This window comes from Cyrtonyx montezumae, unplaced genomic scaffold, assembly GCF_038088225.1.
Source record: "Cyrtonyx montezumae isolate F1298 unplaced genomic scaffold, pur_monq_1.0 scaffold_67, whole genome shotgun sequence".
NCBI lineage: Eukaryota > Metazoa > Chordata > Aves > Galliformes > Odontophoridae > Cyrtonyx > Cyrtonyx montezumae.
The window spans coordinates 645,289-657,129 of NW_027072075.1; the positions used below are offsets into that span (position 1 = coordinate 645,289).

Sequence of the window (11,841 nt, forward strand, 5' to 3'; positions counted from 1 at the left end):
GATTCACTAAACAGAAGAGGGGAGGTTTGTTGATAACACCGTGCAATACAACAGCCTTCCAGCTCACACTTGCTGAGGTACATGTAGGGAACAGAAGGTGCCTCAGTTACTACAGTGCAGTCTCCGTTTTCTGCAGCACAGCAAGAGAAAGGCTACTCTAAACATCCTCCCTCCCCTCCCCATGTTTCTGACAGCACTGCCCAAGGCCGGCCGCCCTTTGCTGTTTGCTCTCTTATGATTTACTTCAGCACATGGCCAACATCAGTAACACAGATTACTGATAAGGCAAGCATCAGTGCTTTCCAACTCACTGATGTTTGAAAGGCTTCATGAAGCCGTGGCGTGTTCCTGTATGCAGCAGATAGGAAAAAGGAATAACAAGAAAGCATACATATAGGTAATTAATTTTTTAATTTTTTTTAATGATGTTCTACTGTCACTAATGTCCAAGAGGCAAAAGCCAAAGTCAATACACAGAAACGGAATCAGACTGAAAGCAGCAGTTGATTTGTGTGTCTTTGCGTCCCCTTCCCTTCCAGGCAAGCAAACAAGGCCTTTCAGAAATTGCTGCTTTATTCAGCAATGAGAGGGGTTGTGTAGATGGAATGCTGGATTCCAAAAGTGCACGCAGGTGCCTGGGGCTTGATCAGCGTCACCTGGAAGGAGGAAAAAGGAAAGGCAGATCAGCAAGGGCCCTTCTCTTCTCTGCTGCCCTGGCAGCCCGCTGTCCCAGTGCATCCCACTGAAGGGGAAAGGGAGCGGGAAGCTGCTGTCCCTTCCTCTGCTCGGAGGTGGGACGGTGGCAGGGAGCAGGCCTGCTGTCCCGGCACTGGGTCCCTGCAGGCAGCAGCTCTTGGGCTGGAGGAAGCCTCAGGGGAAGGGGGAGAGGCGTGAAGGCTGTGCTTGTGAAACAGAGTCGGGGGGGAGAGCTGAGCAGCTGCCTTACCCCCCGGCCCACGCTGTAGTCTGCTGGCCCGGGCTTCGCAGCATTGGCCGCTCCAGGTTTCGGTCAGGTTCCCATGGTGTACACAGGAGCCCTGGTTCTGCAGGCATCCACAGCAACTCTGGGGAACGATGTAGGATCCAGAGTCTGCAAGAGAGTCATGGCCGCACGGGGCTGGCATCACACCCAAGGCTCTCTTTTTCCCTGCAAGCCTGCGTCAGGCAAAGGCGCAGCAGGCTTGGAAGCCCCTGTGGCACAGGGTGAGCGGCACAGGTTCCAACGCTAACATGGAAAAGAGGAGCAGCAGAGCTCACCTTGGCAAGGTCTTCATCAAAGCGACCGCGCTGGCTCCTTCCTGTCAAGGAGTTGCAAGGGCTGGCCGATGTGTAGGCTGTGTTGGGCCCTATCAGCCTGGACAACATGTAGGTGTCAGGACCTGCAAGAGGAGCAGCAGCAGAGTGTGGGTGAGGGGCTGGGCTGGAGGAGATGGAAGCAGCAGAGAGGGGCAGCCTGCCCAGCCCGCTGCTGGGAGCAGGACGGAGGTCTCGCCCCCCTGCCAGTCCCTCCCTCGACTCTGGCACCGGGCGAGTGCCAGCAGCTCCAATCCCGAGCAGCTGGCGCTGCTGCAGGCCGAGAGGAGCTGGTCCTCCAAGAAAGCTTGCGGCCCCAGCACTGCCTCCTGCCGCGCAGGTTGTGCAGTATGCCCACTGCAAAACTATTACCTTGGACTTCCGGAGGGCAGACTTTGACCTGTTCAGGACACTTGTTGCAAGGGTCCCTTGGGACTTGCTCCTGAGGGGTAAAGGGGTCCAGGTAGCCTGGATGCTCCTCAAGATGGAAATCTGAAAGGCACAGAAGCAGGCTGTCCCGGAGTCCCGTAAGTCAAGCTGGAGGAGAAAAAGACCAGTGTGGATGAACCGGGATCTTTTGTTGAGACTCCGAGAGAAAAAGAGAGTCTATGTCCTCTGGAAGATGGGTCAGGCTACTTGGGGTGACTACAGAGAACTGGCCAAGATCTGCAGGCAGAAAATTAGAAATGCTAAATCCCAGCTTGAACTTAGACTGGCTACTGCTGTAAAGGATAACAGGAAACCCTTTTACAAATATATTAACAGCAGGAGAAAAACTAAGGAAAATTTCCCTCCTTTACTCAACGAGGCAGGGAATGTAACCACAGATGATAAGGAAAAGGCTGAGGTTCTCAATGCCTTCTTCACATCTGTCTTTAATAGACAGAACAGTTGTCCACACGGTACTTGCCCTGACCTGGAAGTCCGGGACGGGGCGCATAATGCACCCCCTGTGATCCAAGCAGAGACGGTCAGAGATCTTCTCCTCCATCTGAACTGCCACAAGTCCATGGGGCCAGATGGGATCCACCCAAGGGTGCTGAGGGAGCTAGCAGAGGTGATTGCCGAGCCACTTTCTGCCATCTATCAGAATTCCTGGTTATCTGGAGAGGTCCCACAAGATTGGAGGCTTGCCGATGTGACTCCCATCTACAAGAAAGGCCGTAAGGAAGACCCGGGGAACTACAGGTCTGTCAGCCTGACCTCGGTATCAGGGAAAGTTATGGAACAAATGATCTTGAGGGAAATCACACGACATGTGCATGGCAATAAAGGGATCAGACCCAGCCAGCACGGGTTCACAAGGGGCAGGTCATGCTTGTCCAATCTCATCTCCTTCTATGACTGGGTGACCAGACAGGTAGATGAGGGAAAGGCTGTTGACGTAGTCTACCTGGACTTCAGCAAGGCCTTCAACACGGTCTCCCACAGTATTCTCCTAAGGAAACTGGCAGCCCGTGGCGTGGACAGGTTCACTCTTCTCTGGGTGGAGAGCTGGCTGGAGGGCCGTGCCCAGAGGGTAGTAGTTAATGGAGTTAAGTCCAGCTGGCGTCCTGTTACGAGTGGTATCCCCCAAGGATCAGTTTTGGGGCCCATCTTGTTTAATATCTACTGATGACCTAGACGAGGGAATTGAGTGTACCCTCAGTAAGTTTGCAGATGACACCAAGTTGGGAGGATGTGTCAAACTGCCTGAGGGTAGGGAGGTCCTTCAGAGGGATTTGGATAGGCTGAACAGCTGGGCTGAGCTCAATGGGATGAGGTTCAATAAGGCCAAGTGCCGGGTCCTGCACTTTGGCCACAATAACCCCATGCAATGCTATAGGCTTGGGGCAGAATGGCTTGAAGAATGTAGAGAGGAAAAGGACCTGGGGGTGCTGGTTGATGCTCGGCTCAACGTGAGCCGGCAGCGTGCCCAGGTGGCCAAGAAGGCCAACAGCATCCTGGCCTGTATTAGAAATAGTGTAGCCAGCAGGAGCAGGGAGGTGATCATCCCCCTGTACTCAGCTCTGGTACGGCCGCACCTCGAGTACTGTGTTCAGTTTTGGGCCCCTCACTACAAGAAGGACATTGAGGCCCTGGAGCGTGTTCAGAGAAGGGCAACCAAACTGGTGAGGGGTCTGGAGCACAAGTCTTATGAGGAGCGGCTGAGGGAGCTGGGATTGTTTAGTCTGGAGAAGAGGAGGCTCAGAGGAGACCTTATTGCACTCTACCACTTCCTGAAGGGGGGTTGTGGTGAGGAGGGGGTGGGCCTCTTCTCCCTGATAAATAATGACAGGATGAGGGGGAATGGCCAGAAGTTGCGCCGGGGAAGATTTAGATGAGACCTGAGGAAACATTTTTTCTCTGAAAGAGTGGTCAGGCACTGGAATGGCCTGCCTTGGGAGGTGGTTGAGGCACCATCCCTAGCGCTGTTCAAGAAGCGTTTAGATGAGGTGCTAAAGGATTTGATTTAGTAGTTTGGTAGGGATAGTGATAGGAGGCCTTTGTCTCTTTTTGGTCAGCGTACCTGGAGTGCGGTCTGTTTGGATGGGCTCCCGCCGGGAGGCCACGGATGGCACTGGAGGGCACTTGAAGACGTGCCTGCTGGCTGCCTCGATGCAGTAGTCACCTGGAGCAGAGGAGAAGAGCAAGAAACTGAATTCCTCGTTCCCTTCCACAGCCACAGAGACAACTTCCCGAGGAGAGGCTCTTCTGAAGAGCTGCAGAAATGCTGCGGGACCCAGGCAGCACCTGGGAACGCTTTTCCGCACCCCACCACTGTGTCCTGCCTTGCTGCCCCTCCTGTCAGCCCCCTGCTCCTTAGTTCTTTCAGGACCTGGGGTCCTCGTTCCCTTGGCCCATGGTCCTGGGCACTTGCCCTTCTCTATCACTGCTCAGAGCATTTTGTGTTCTCTCACAAAAGACCTACAGCTCCATCACGGCATGAGCTGACCCACGGCAAATGTGCTCCACAAGTGGTACTCACTTGGTCTGGGGGTGATGGCAGTCTTTGTCCTGGGTCGTCCCTGGAGGTGGGTGCCTGGAGCACCTTCCTGCTTCCTTTCTTCCCCTTCCTGCTGATGGCAGGCTCCACAAAGTAGCAGGGACCTGGCCCGCAGCTGTCCACTGCAGGCAGTTTAAACCCTATAAAGCTGTACACGGGGGCATGGGCTTTGGTGGGGCTGTGGCCCACGTAACCTAGGAGGAAAAGCAGAAGAGAGCACACCTCTGTGTGGCTGCATGTTTCTAGCTGCTTTGGAACAGGGGCAGTTAAGTGCCCGGCCCCGAATTTCCCTTCCCGCGTGACTTCTTCCTCCAAGAGCAAAGCAGGAAAGTTGCGCAGGACCTCGGAGCACAACAGTCAGTCCCTTAGTGCAAGCAGCCATGTGAGTGCCTTGCAAAGTCACCAGAAAAAGACAGTGGAGCTTTGGCCAGCACGCTGCCTGTACCCAGCAGTTTCCAAAGGATTTCCCGCACCACCCGTGCAGGCACTCCACAGCGAGAGCCCCCTAAGGGTCAGCTGTTCTGCAAGACCCCGTAACGCCTCTGTACAGCTGCAAAGCTGAGCCTGTGCTGGTCAGAAGTGGGCCCCTCTTTCCCTGGGTCACACAGGGCAGCGCCGGCGGGATCGGCCTTCCTCAGCCAGGCCTGGCTCGCTGCTGTGCCAGAGAGCCGGGAGGCTGTGACAGAAAGGGGAAAGGCTCGGGAGCTGCTCTGCCCCATGACGGCCCCAGCGCGCCCCATGCCCTGGGAACGGTCGCTGTACCTGTTGTCCCCGGGATGCAGTACTGGGGCCCGGGGCTGGGGAACTGGGCCGAGATGAGGCCACGTGGGTGTATGGGAACTGCTGAATCACGGCCTGAACCACTGATTGGTCACCTGAGGTGAGCACCAAGTCAGCCATGGGGGCACAGGTGAAGGTGATATACCTGTGTGGGTGGAAGGGGTGGAGCCTAGTTCCTCCTCTCTCAAACCCCATTTAAGGGCTGACCACCACCAGGGAAGGATCTCTTCTTGGAGATCCCTCCCATGTGGAGTCCTCTGCGAGCCTTGTCATCTTAAAGGTGAGCTATCTTCTCTTTTGTATTACCTGTATAACTGTTATATATAGAACAACTTAAAATATACCATCTTCTATACTATTCCCTGGTGGAGTATCGTCATTAGGAGTTATTTACTCTACATTTGGCGAGCCAGGCAGCTCTAACTAAATCCATAATGTCGTTTATTTGGAGTATGTTTAAATGGGCCAAGGGGGAGAACGTTACCCCCCTAGAACAGACAATCCCTGGTCTAATTCCAGGATTCATGGGGTCACCCTACTATGGATTGGCATCCGTTATTGAGAAATGGGGACCCATGCGGGTTCCAGGGACTGCCACTCCTTCTCCATCTTATTTGACTGACTACTTCGTAGGATTAGATAAAGACATACTTGTTACCAAGGAGCGGCGGTTAGCTGCCTCTGCAGTAGCCTGGCCATTAGTAATGGCCATACTCAAGTTAGATGTTGCAAATGTTAATATGGAGACTGAAAATCAGTTATTACGAGACCGTATTGAGAAACTGGAACAACAGCTGGGTACGTTAACAACCAAAAAGCCTGGCCTAAATGTCCCCACAAGACAAATAAGGAATATATTGGTAGAAGACACCCCAAAATCAGAGGAAGAAGACTCTGATATGACAGGGGAAAAGATCTCTAAGGCAGATCTCGAAACTCCATCTATGATGGACCCATTCGAGATTCGGCCTATTATAACTCAAAAAACAAAGAAGGTACAGGATAGACCAGCAGGGGTGCCTCCTGACCAATGGCCCCCTGCAGAAACCTGCCTCCATGTGACCGCTCGTCCATATACAGCTAATGAGTTGATGGACCTAGTACAACGGTTCCATCAGAAACCAAGAGAAAGCATACCATCATGGCTCCTAAGGTTATGGGATGCAGGAGCTGAAAGTGTTTTAGTAAATGGAACAGAAATGTCAAAATTAGCATCTATAACGATAAACCCGGCATTAAGACAAAGATTATATGCAGCTGTCCATTATAATGAGGAAAACCATTCTATTATAGATTGGTTGATGGCTGCATGCCGCTTAACATGGCCCAACAAAACCGATATCCCTCTTAATACTGGTTTGTGGTCCTCTATGGAAGACCTCCAGACCTATATCAGAGAACTGGGTATGAGGGAGGCTCTGTATGCGGACACTTTTGAAAGCCCCGATACGGAAAAATTTACAGCGGGCATGAGAGATCTAATACTACAGCAGGCCCCCTCCCACCTATATGGGATGTTGGTTTCCATATTAAATCCATTGGTGGCATCAGAAGCCATCGTACAGCAGGCAGCCCAGTTAGTAGCAGACTTAGGGGAGACGGAGCGCGTAAGAACCAGGCGTAATGTTCGTATAGTGGAAGATGCTGAGGCCTTCCCTATTAGAACTAAAAAGCCTGCTCCACGGATGCCCCGATCAGGCCCCGTACGGGTATCCCGGAGGACTATGTTTAATGATCTCATACGGGCTGGGGTTGCATTTACCAAAATTGATGGGCAACCCAACCATGTTTTGTTACAGCTGTGGAAACAGCTTAGAAATGATCAGAAATTTCAGAGTGCTCCCAGAAAATCGGGAGTACGAATTATAGAAAAAACACCAACAACAACCTGGAATTTGGCTGACTTTATAATACCGAACAGAAGGAAAAAATATCCGCAGGTGTCACAGGCTACAGTGCCTGAGCCACCTGTGGCAAAAGATTTAGATCTGGCAAAATTCATGGATTAACGGAAAATTCTGGTCCCCATAGGGCCTCTAGCTGTGACCGGAGGCCCTATGTAGAACTAACAATATTCTGGTCCAGGACAAATGTGCAGAAGGTGATGGCTCTAGTGGATACTGGCGCAGAAACATCGATTATATATGGAGACCCAACGAAATTTAAGGGTAATAGAGTGATGATTGGTGGGTTTGGGGGACAGACTATTCCAGTCACCCAGACGTGGTTGAAATTGGGGGTTGGGCGTCTCCCGCCCCGGGAGTATAAGGTGTCGATTGCCCCAATTCCAGAATATATCTTGGGCATAGACATTCTATGGGGTCTGGCTCTCCAGACAACTGTGGGAGAGTTCAGACTACGGCAGAGGTACATTAGTATCTGGGCAATACGGACAATATTGAGGGGCCATGCGAAACATGAGCCCATTTGTTTGCCAAAACCACGCCGGATTACTAATGTAAGACAGTACAGACTCCCGGGTGGGCAAGAAGAAATATCAAAAACAGTGCAGGAATTAGAGAAAGTAGGTATTATAAGGCCTGCACACAGCCCATATAATTCCCCCATATGGCCAGTACGGAAGTCGGATGGAACATGGAGAATGACGGTGGATTATAGGGAACTGAATAAGGTCACGCCGCCCATCCATGCGGCCGTACCCAATATTGCCTCCTTAATGGACACTCTTAGTAGGGAAATTAAAACCTACCATTGTGTCCTGGATTTAGCGAATGCGTTTTTTAGCATACCTATTGCTAAAGAATCACAAGATCAATTTGCATTTACGTGGGGAGGCAGGCAGTGGACCTTTCAGGTCTTGCCACAGGGGTACGTGCACTCACCAACATACTGTCATAATTTGGTGGCACGTGACCTGGCTGATTGGAGGAAACCAAACAGTGTGAACCTATACCACTATATTGATGACCTCCTGTTAACATCCGACTCACTGGAAGCAGTAGGGGAGGCAGCAGATTCATTAACTGCCTACCTAAGTGAAAGAGGATGGGCTATCAATCCTCAAAAAGTGCAAGGTCCAGGACTGTCCGTAAAATTTCTAGGGGTAGTCTGGTCAGGAAAGACCAAAGTATTACCTGATGCCGTCATAGATAAGGTTCAGGCATTTCCAGTCCCTACAACACCAAAGCAGCTGCAGGAATTCCTGGGTATATTGGGATATTGGCGTTCCTTTATACCTCATTTGGCGCAGCTGCTGAGACCTTTATATAGACTTACCAAAAAGGGCCAATTATGGGACTGGGGGAGAACAGAACAGGATGCTTTTCAACAGGCGAAACAGGCAGTTAAACAAGCCCAGGCACTGGGTATATTTGATCCTACCCTTCCAGCTGAGCTAGATGTTCACGTAACTCAAGATGGCTTTGGCTGGGGCCTGTGGCAACGTCAGAGTTCTGTTCGGACCCCCATTGGATTTTGGTCTCAGGTGTGGCATGGAGCAGAGGAAAGATATAGTATGATTGAAAAACAGTTATTGGCTGCCTATTCTGCATTACAAGCGGTAGAGCCAATAACCCAAACGGCCGAAGTTATAGTCAAGACTACATTGCCAATCCAGGGGTGGGTAAGAGATCTGACCCACCTTCCTAAGACGGGGGTGGCCCAGGCACAGACGGTGGCACGATGGGTTGCCTATCTCAGTCAGAGGAGTAGTCTATCTTCCTCACCGTTGAAAGAAGAGCTTCAGAAGATTCTTGGCCCAGTAACGTATCATAGTGATGCACCAAAACAAACTTCGGTTGCTCCACCACAGAAGAGTCCCGTCCAGGAAGGAAAATATCCTATTCCTGAAGATGCCTGGTACACGGATGGGTCCAGCAAGGGCAACCCAAGTAAGTGGAGAGCAGTAGCGTACCATCCTGCCACAGACACAATCTGGTTCGAAGAGGGGGATGGTCAAAGCAGCCAGTGGGCAGAGCTGCGGGCGGTGTGGATGGTTATAACCAAAGAACCTGGTGATGGTATCCTGAATATTTGCACAGATAGTTGGGCTGTGTATCGGGGGCTCACTCTTTGGATCGCACAGTGGGCCACCCAGGATTGGACTATCCACTCCCGACCGATCTGGGGCAAAGATATGTGGTTAGACATATGGAATACAGTCAAACACAGAACTGTGTGTGTCTACCATGTTTCTGGTCATCAACCCCTACAGTCACCAGGAAATGATGAAGCCGACACACTGGCCCGAGTTAGATGGGTTGAGAACTCTCCATCTGAGAATATCGCTTACTGGCTACATCAAAAGCTGCGGCATGCTGGGCAGAAGACCATGTGGGCAGCCGCTAAAGCGTGGGGACTGCCCGTACAACTATCGGACATCGCTCAAGCATGCCGAGACTGTGACGCCTGCTCTAAGATAAGACCGAGGTCGTTGCCTGAAACTACAGCCCATCTTGCTAGAGGACACAATCCTCTACAGAGGTGGCAGGTTGATTATATTGGGCCTCTCCCTCGGTCTGAGGGGGCGAGATATGCCCTAACCTGTGTCGACACCGCGAGTGGGCTAATGCAGGCCTATCCAGTACCAAAAGCCAACCAGGCATACACTATCAAGGCACTCACAAGGCTGATGGCTGCCTACGGGACACCGCAAGTCATCGAGAGCGACCAAGGAAGTCATTTCACGGGTGCAGTGATACAACGCTGGGCAGAAGAAAATAATATTGAGTGGCGATTCCACCTGCCATATAATCCAACGGGGGCAGGCCTTATCGAACGTTACAATGGTATTCTCAAGGCTGCCCTGAAGACAGACTCTCAGTCCCTGCAGGGGTGGACAAAGAGACTCCATGAGACCCTGCGGGACCTGAATGAAAGACCTAGAGATGGCAGACCCAGTGCCTTGAAAATGTTACAAACAATATGGGCCTCCCCACTTAGGATCCAAATTACGGGCACCGATAATGAAGTGAAACCTCAGATTGGCAATGAGAACAACCTTCTGCTCCCTGCCCCTGAGGACCTAGAACCAGGTACCAATAGAATAAAATGGCCCTGGAAGGTGCAGGTAGGACCACGATGGTGCGGCCTACTTGCACCTTGGGGGAGATTATTGGAGGTGGGGGGTTCGGTAGCTCCTTCGGTTATAGGTACATGGCCTACTGAAATAATGGTTAACACTCCAGTCTTCATTGCTAAGGGGACCCCTATCATGTCTCTGTGGCAGATCAGGACACCCCCTTTGGTGCCTGATATAGTCGTACAGCCACAGACATCGGGTCAAAGGGTTTGGTACAGGCGACCAGGGCGTGCCCCTGTACAAGCTGAAGTGTTAACCCAAGACAGGAATACGGCCTGTATCTTGCCCTGGAAAGCGGATCTTCCCCTCTTGGTACCTCTAAAACACTTGTATTACTCCCCATAAGTCTATGAATCACCAGAAGGAATCAAAACAATACTGCAGTGTTCCAGAGTTGTTATAAGACCATGTGAAGCATCTGGTGATGGTCTAACCGGGACTGATGACACGTAAGATGGACCTGCACTGTATGATTACATGCTTCCAGTAGATACCACCGAGCACTGGCCCAAAGAAGAGTTCGACGGATGCGCCGATCATCACTCATATCAGATTACATCAGCATGCGTTGCGACGGGCAATTATGTAAGCGTCGCGATGTATTGGGTCTCTGTATCAAGGGGAACTCACCTTATGGTTACTTGATCAGTGGTTCATGTCGTGAAGGGGTGGAGTGTATGGGAACTGCTGAATCACGGCCTGAACCACTGATTGGTCACCTGAGGTGAGCACCAAGTCAGCCATGGGGGCACAGGTGAAGGTGATATACCTGTGTGGGTGGAAGGGGTGGAGCCTAGTTCCTCCTCTCTCAAACCCCATTTAAGGGCTGACCACCACCAGGGAAGGATCTCTTCTTGGAGATCCCTCCCATGTGGAGTCCTCTGCGAGCCTTGTCATCTTAAAGGTGAGCCATCTTCTCTTTTGTATTACCTGTATAACTGTTATATATAGAACAACTTAAAATATACCATCTTCTATACTATTCCCTGGTGGAGTATCGTCATTAGGAGTTATTTACTCTACAGTGGGCGATGAGGTCTCCACGTCCCCACCCAGGCTCCGTCCATGCTGGCGCAGAGATGCCTCCGAAGCCTAAAGGCAAGAGCAGAGGAGTTACTGATGGGCTGCCCTGACGGAGGCCACAGGTGAGCTTTGCTTCCTGCCCCCCACGCCTTGCAGCCCAGAGGGGCAGGCAGGAGACGAGTCTCTCCTTTGCTCAGCTGCCAGCTGTCCGCCACGTGGCTTGCAGCTCCTGAGCCAGAAGGGCCGGCAGCAATTTCTCCTTACAATCCGTGACATAGTCATTAACTTGTGAAATAAAGCAATCTGAGCAAAAAAATGAAAAACTCGTGAAGAAACTTCCTGAAATAAGGGATGACTCTGAAAATTTTTGAGATAAAAAGTGATGCATTTCTGAAAAATTTCTGGAAAAAGGAAAAAAACTTGAGAAATCATAAAACAGTCCTCCATAAACTACTGGGAAGAGAAAAATAAAAGCAATAGAACAGAAATACTGGTAAGAAAATAAAAAGCAAACCCTATGAATGCAGCCTTGGGGCATGGCCCTGGCGGTCCGTGCCATCCCCTCCATCCCCAGAGCGCTGAGCAGAAGAGATGCATACAGTGGGCACATCTGGGATCTGTTCCACGGGGCACAGCTCTGCAGGGTGCCCTGCCTGGGCTCACCGTACAGATAAGCCCTTTCTTGTTCTCAAAATCATCTAAGAATGGAAGTGTCTGT

At 51.3% G+C, this 11,841-nt stretch overlaps 1 pseudogene; it reads right to left on the minus strand.

The window, feature by feature from the left end:
* Positions 1-462: 462 nt before the first annotated feature.
* Positions 463-11,185, minus strand: LOC136057481 (ciliary microtubule associated protein 1A-like; annotated as a pseudogene).
* Between the last annotated feature and the right edge of the window lie 656 nt (positions 11,186-11,841).